Below are 7,656 nucleotides of genomic sequence, written 5' to 3' on the forward strand. Positions count from 1 at the left end.
TTATTTAATTGGAAAAATTTTAGTTACGACTAAGTCGTAATTACGACAATTAATCGGGTACGACCATAAGCCTCGTTTAACGTCAGTATCGGGTAGATTTCCACCGAGCCACAAACTCAAGCCTTATATAAAGGATGAGTGAACTTCAATTTAGCTTTTTACCACCACCTCATAACTTTCTCTCTCTACTCTCTCTCTCTCTAAAACTCGACTTTGATCCAAAATCATCCATTTCAAGCTCCAATTTGGTAAGAAATCCATCCTAGCTCATAGTATAACATGTTTGCCTTTCAAATTCGTGTTTAAATCATGAAATAGGACCAAGAACTTGTGTTTACGGTCTAGGAACCTCCCCAAACCGTGAACGCCTATGAATGTGGTTTTGGAGCCCCAAAACCCTTCCAAATCACTTCTAGTGCTTAGATAAGGCTTAAGGAATTGCATGTACGAGATTTGAACACCAAAACCTTAACATTTGAGGGGTAAACATGATTTTATGGCCCAAGAACATGCTTGGACCGTAAACCCTCATTCATAGACCATAAACACATTTTAAGGTGTTAAATTGCCCCTTAAACACCTCCAAAAGCTTCCATGAGCTTCCAAGAGTGCCTACAAACTTATATTCCTTCATGAGATGCACCAAAACACACACAAATGATTCAGACTTGAGTTTATGGCCCAAGAACATTTTTCGACTATAAACACCCCTTCTTAGACCGTAAACACCTCCAAAGGGTGTTAAAGTGCCCTTAACACCTTGTATGGCTTAGAATTGGACCTAGAACTTTGTATGCTTAACCTACAACCACCAAAACACATGATTCATGGACAAACATGAGTTTACGGTCATAAACTCATGTGTTTAAGGTAGTAAACTCACCAAGAACATCTTCATAAACCGTAAACTCTTTTCCAAGGTCAATTCAAGTCCCGATCACTTCCTAAGCCTTTGATTCAACCCTAGAACCTTCCCTTGTGCATTGTAAGACCATTTAGCACCCAAGAACACTCCACCCATGAGTTTACAGCGGTAAACTCATGGGGATATGTTCTTAGGGCCGTAATCTCCATTAGGAGATTACTCTTGAACAGCAAACTCCATATTTAGGCCATACACCCCCTTAGATGCTACCCGGATCACTCCTAACACTTGAAATGAAGTGTTTTCGTACCTCGGAGTGTATATTCTTATCCAATTAGTAGTTCAAAGTCTAATTAGATACAATTATGTATCTCTTCATATTACATAGGAACCTCGCGTGTACTCAAGCCCCGAACTGACACTTAGCATCCAACCGACACATTTCTCGTCTGGTGAGTTCATACCCCTACACCTTTTTCCGTGTTTTCAATGTTTTCAGGGGGAATACAAGCAAAATTACAAGAATATCTTGTACTCAAACTTATTATTTCATTTGAATTGTTTCATTTTCCGTATGCTTTTAACAATTGAAACCGTATTAACCAACCGTTTGACTTGCAGAGTTAGTTTTCAAACTGATTGCAAACCTTATTACATAGTGTTAGATTGTATATTTCGCAAATGATTTTCCACTTCATTATTGTTAAAAGTCATTAAACTTAGAACTTTAGATACGTCCTTGGTAACACTCCACAGAGATACGCGAGTGGAGGACCCCTTTTTGTAAGTAGAACTTAAAACAGGATTTTCCGCATTATTACTTGTAAATTTGTTAATCTTAATAATTGGAGACACGTCCTCGGCAACACTCCACAGAGATACGCGAGTAGGGGACCGCCCCTGTAACCAGAATCTCCTGGAGGGAGAGCGTGACTTGAGTGTATAGATCTATACGGGGCTGACTACCCCGCACCTGGCTGCTAGCTACAGTCGAACCGAAAGTTTCAAGGGTGACGAAAGTCATAAAATGATATTGGACTTCTTATTGCCATATCTAGTCTATTGTATGGTTATGGAACTCACAATTTAGATAACAGAGATTTACTTGTTGGTAATAATGAATTTAGTAAGCTAATAATCTTAAGAATTAGTTTACTTTCCACACAATAGTTTTATATACGTGTTAAAACTAATATACATTTCAAGGATAACCAGGCTTTCAGGAAACTTCACACAAACACTTTAAGTATGGTAGATACTTGTACATTACATTAAGATTCGATAACCAACCACATACTTTTAAGGAAAATAAGGGTTTTTCCTGAGATAACTGAACTTGTTCTTAACCAAATTGTGTAACAAATGGATAATTAAACTTTAATCATAAGAAAATATGGGATTTTCTTGGATAACACTTTTTTAGAAAACCAAAGGAAACTTGTTCATTTTCAGAAACAAACCACTTATGAACTCACCAACTTTATGCTGATATTTTCAATACTGCTTGTATTCTCAGGTTCTCCTTAGACAGGTATCCCGCGTTCTTTTGCAGATGACGGAGCATACGGAAGTCGCGTCTTTACTTTTGATTAAACTATCATATCTATAAAACATGTATTACCTTACTTTCAAGTAAATGTAATGATTCTATGTAATGTAATGTTTTGTGTTTACTATGCTTACTATGTACATTGGTTGTGATACTTTACATGACGTCACCTCCGCCCCGGAACGTTTCTGCCTTTGGTTTCGGGGTGTGACAGATTGGTATCAGAGCCCTTGTTTATAGTGAACTAAGTATGCCAAACCTTACATGGTATAAGACTATAAACACTAAGGGGCCGAAGTGTTCTCAACTAATAGTATACTTTAAAATATAAGTATATTTCAAAAGTATACAAGAAAACCTAAACGTCATAGACCGTAACCTCGAGTAGAACAAAACATAAGTAATTGGGTGTGGTTACGCTGCGGTTAAACCTGGGCAATTCTGTAGTCATGTCTAGGGTCAATATAGCCTGATCAACTATATTCATTCGAGACACGGCCAACATGTGCTTGGGAGTGACTGTGGTATGCAGCATGCCTAAAACTTACCAAATATCCAAAAAATGAGTCATCGTTGCCACGAAAGATAAAATACTATGGGAGTATTTTAGCCAAAGCCGAATACGTTGTAGAAATTCGTTCCATGTGTTGATACTTATTCTTTCTTTAGCGATAATTCCCTTGTTTTGGTAGTTTTCCTATATATTATCGCTTAGTCGAACACTTTATCTGTCATAATGAGATATCTCTCGTTTCATACCTCATTATTCAATTCAAAGGATTTACCATCCTCTCCTTCCTAATCATTCTAGATCAATATGCCTCCAAAGAAAGGACCCAACTCAAGGAACAACAACTCTCCACCACCGTATCCTTCTCAATTTGACACTGTCCTATTTCAGGCAGCAGTTACTGCCGCAGTGATGACTGTAATGGCGCTCATGAACCCCGACAGGTCCAGTGGACCAGGAAGTAACACCTATCCCCAAAACCATGAAGATGATCAGGAGCACCAGAATGAGCGTAATGAGAGTAAAAAGATTTTCTGGAAAAATCGAAAGGGTCAGAGTTCACAAGGACCCTCCAAGAAGCACAAAACAGTAACAGTTCAAGCTGCTACTACTCCTGTCGCTGTGTCTTCAGCTCAAGCACCTATCACTAGGTATGTTGGTAACCTCCCTTAGTGCAACAGGTGCAATTATCACCATCGTATCCCCGACCCATGTCGTGAAAAGCTCTGCAACAACTGTGGCAAGAAAGGCCACCTTGCGCGAAACTGCAAAGCACCGACTCAACCAACTAATCAAGCTTTTGGACCAAGTACCGATCAGGTCTGCTATGGTTGTGGAGAGGTCGGGCATTTCAATAGGAACTGCCCCAAGGCAGCAACAGCTAGCAACGCTGGAATAGCTCTGGCTATAAAGCAGGAGGAGGCAATTGCCGATCCCACCATCGTCGCGGGTACGTTTCTTCTCGACAATTCTTATACTCGCATCCTTTTCGAATATAGTGCCAAAGAAGTTTTATTAGTCATTCATTCAAGCGTCTTCTTAAACATAGTCCTCATCTAGTAACCATAAAATTTACCATCGAGATGGCTAACGGTGAGAAAGAGAACGCTAACGACTTATTCATAGGTCATACCCTTACCCAGAACGATCATTCTTTTCCCATTGACCTAATGCCAGTTTCCTTAAAGAGATTTGATGTTAGCATTGGCATGGATTGGTTGAGTCCCAATAATGCTGATATCCTTTGTTACAAAAAATCCATCCGTCTTAATCACCCCTCTGGTCAGACTCTCATAATCTACGGCGATAAAGTAAGTTCCAATCTTCGCATCATTTCTTGCATCAAAGCTCAAAAGCTTCTACGAAAGGAGTGTCACGCATTCCTAGCTCATGTAATCAACGAGAAACAGGAAGTTAAAGACCTCGAGAGCATCCCCGAAGTCTGCAACTTTCCTGATGTCTTTCCCGAAGAGCTTCCAGGAATTCCTCCTGAACTTCAAGTCGAGTTTCGCATCGACCAAATTCCTGGAGCAAATCCTGTAGCCAAATCTTCCTATCGCTTAGCGACAGTAGAAATGTAGGAGTTATCCAGTCAGCTTAATGAGCTACTCCGCAAAGGGTTCATCAGACCGAGTTCCTCACCCTGGGGAGCCCCGATATTGTTGTGAAGAAGAAATATGGATTCTTTCAGATGTGCGTAGACTACCGCGAGTTAAACAAATTAACAGTCAAAAACCGATATCCTCTTCCTCGAAGAGACGACCTTTTCGATCAACTTCAGGGAGCCAGTTACTTCTCGAAGATAGACCTCAGATCAGGGTACCATCAGCTTCGAGTTCATGAGAATGATGTTTCCAAGACAGCATTCAGGACTAGATATGGTCACTATGAGTTCGTAGTGATGCCCTTCGGTCAAACCACTTTCCTTGGTCACGTGGTAAGCGAGGAAGGTATACATGTGGACCCGTCCAAAAATCAAGGCGATAGAGAATTGGTCAGCACCGAAGACACCCATAGAAATCCGTCAATTTTTGGGTCTCGCTGGCTACTATCGCAGGTTCATCCAAAAATTTTCCAGAATCGCCAAACCCTTAACTACTCTGACACAGAGAGACTTAAACATGAGGAAGTGGCGATGGGTAGAGATGCTCAGTGTTTATGAGTGTGAAATCCGCTACCATCCCGGCAAGGCCAATGTGGTAGCAGGTGCCCTGAGCCGAAAGAAGAGTTCAAGCCGCAAGGCGAAGACATTAATGGTGACCATGCATTCCCACTTGTCTACTCAGATCCGAGAAGCCCAGTTGGAAGCCCTTAAACTAGAGAACATGTTGAATGAAGCCTTGAGGGGAATGGATAAGAAACTTGAGATCAGAGGTGATAGAGTTTACTGTTTCGTGGATCGAATCCGGACCCAAAAGTTCGGCAGTTTCAGGGAAGTCGTTATGAACGAAGCTCACAAGACCAAATACTCTGTTCACCCAGGTTCGGACAAGATGTGCCTAGATCTCAAGAAACAATACTGGTGGCCAAACATGAAATCCGAGATCGCTACCTTCGTGGGCAAGTGCCTGACTTGCGCCAAGGTAAAAGTCGAGTATCAAAAGCCCTCGGGTCTGCTCCAGCAGCCCGAGATACCTGAATGGAAATGGGAGATGATTACCACGGATTTCATCACCAAGTTACCCAGATCTCCGAATGGGTACGATACCATTTGGGTAACTGTCGATCGTTTAACAAAATCCGCTCACTTCCTTCAAGATGGAAAGACTCACGCGAACCTACATCCAAGAGATGGTCCGACCGCACGGTGTACCTATGTCCATTATCTCCGATTGAGATAACAGGTTTACCTCAAGGTTTTAGCAGTCTCTACAGAAAGCTCTTGGAACTAAGCTGAACATGAGTGCAGCTTATCATCCTTGGACAGACGGACAGAGTGAGAGAACTATTTAGACCCTAGAAGACATGTTGGGAGCATGTGTCATCGATTTAGGAAGGTTGTGGGACACCCATTTACCCTTGATCGAGTTCTCGTATAACAACAGTTACCACACCAGCATCAAGGCTGCCCCGTTCGAAGCCCTCTACAGCCGTAAGTACAGATCCCCTATGTGTTGGGCCGAGGTAAGGGACACACAGCTAGCCAAGAGTCAAATCCCCGACAGTGCTCTCAGTAGTACGGAAATCCTCCATGAAACCACCAAGAAGATCATCTAAATCAGAGAACGACTGCAAGCGTCACAAGATAGACAGAAGAGTTACGCCGATAAACGACGGAAACCTCTAGAATTTCAGGTAGGAGACTGTGTCCTGTTGAAGGTCTCGCCCTGGAAAGGCAATATACGTTTTGGAAACCACGGAAAACTTAACCCGAGGTACATAGAACCTTTCGAGATCCTCGCTAGGATCGATCCCGTAGCCTACAAACTCCAACTACCTTCGTAACTTAGCAACATCCATCCTGTATTCCACGTCTATAATCTTAAAAAGTGTCTATCCGATGAAACCCTAGTAATCCCTTTGATGAGACCGAAATCAACGAAAGTCTGAACATCATGGAAGAACCAATCGAAATCATAGATCGAGAGATTAAACGTACGAAACAAAGTCGTATCCCAATAAATGAAGGTTCGCTGGAATGCCAAGCGAGGACCCGAGTTCACTAAGGAGCGCGAAGACTCGATGAAACAAAAATATCCGCATCTCTTTTCAATTATACGATTCGTATCTTAATTCTAAATTTCGGGACGAAATTCCTTCTAACGGGGGCATAATGTGACAACCCGTAATTTACTCCTTCACGGTAACCCATTTTCGTCAAAAAAACAGTTTGTATTTCAATTTTTCCGTTAACATTTTGGGTTAGGTCATTTACATTAAGACTTTTATTTTGACCTCATGAGTGTCCAAACCCATTAGAAATGCGTGAAAATACTCTCGTTATTTGATTGGAAAAATTTTAGTTACGACTAAGTCGTAATTACGACAATTAATCGGGTACGACCATAAGCCTCGTTTAACGTCAGTATGGGGTAGATTTACACCTGGCCACAAACTCAAGCCTTATATAAAGGATGAGTGAACTTCAATTTCGCTTTTTACCACCACCTCATGACTTTCTCTCTCTACTCTCTCTCTCTAAAACTCGACTTTGATCCAAAATCATCCATTTCAAGCTCTAATTTGGTAAGAAATCCATCCTAGCTCATAGTATAACATGTTTGCCTTTCAAATTCGTGTTTAAATCATGAAATAGGACCAAGAACTTGTGTTTACGGTCTAGGAACCTCCCCAAACCGTGAACACCTATGAATGGGGTTTTGGAGCCCCAAAACCCTTCCAAATCACTTCTAGTTCTTAGATAAGGCTTAAGGACTTGCATGTACGAGATTTGAACACCAAAACCTTAACATTTGAGGGGTAAACTTGATTTTACGACCCAAGAATATGCTTGGACCGTAAACCCTCATTCATAGACCATAAACACCTTTTAAGGTGTTAAATTGCCCTTTAAACACCTCCAAAAGCTTCCATGAGCTTGCATGAGTGCCTAGAAACTTAAAATCTTTCATGAGATGCACCAAAACACACACAAATGAGTCAGACTTGAGTTTACGGCCCAAGAACATTCTTCGACTATAAACACCCCTTCTTAGACCGTAAACACCTCCAAAGGGTGTTAAAGTGCCCTTAACACCTTGTATGGCTTAGAATTGGACCTAGAACTTTGTA

Source organism: Lactuca serriola, chromosome 1 (assembly GCF_051521515.1).
Source record: "Lactuca serriola cultivar US96UC23 chromosome 1, Lser_US96UC23_V15, whole genome shotgun sequence".
NCBI classification, from domain to species: Eukaryota; Viridiplantae; Streptophyta; class Magnoliopsida; order Asterales; family Asteraceae; genus Lactuca; species Lactuca serriola.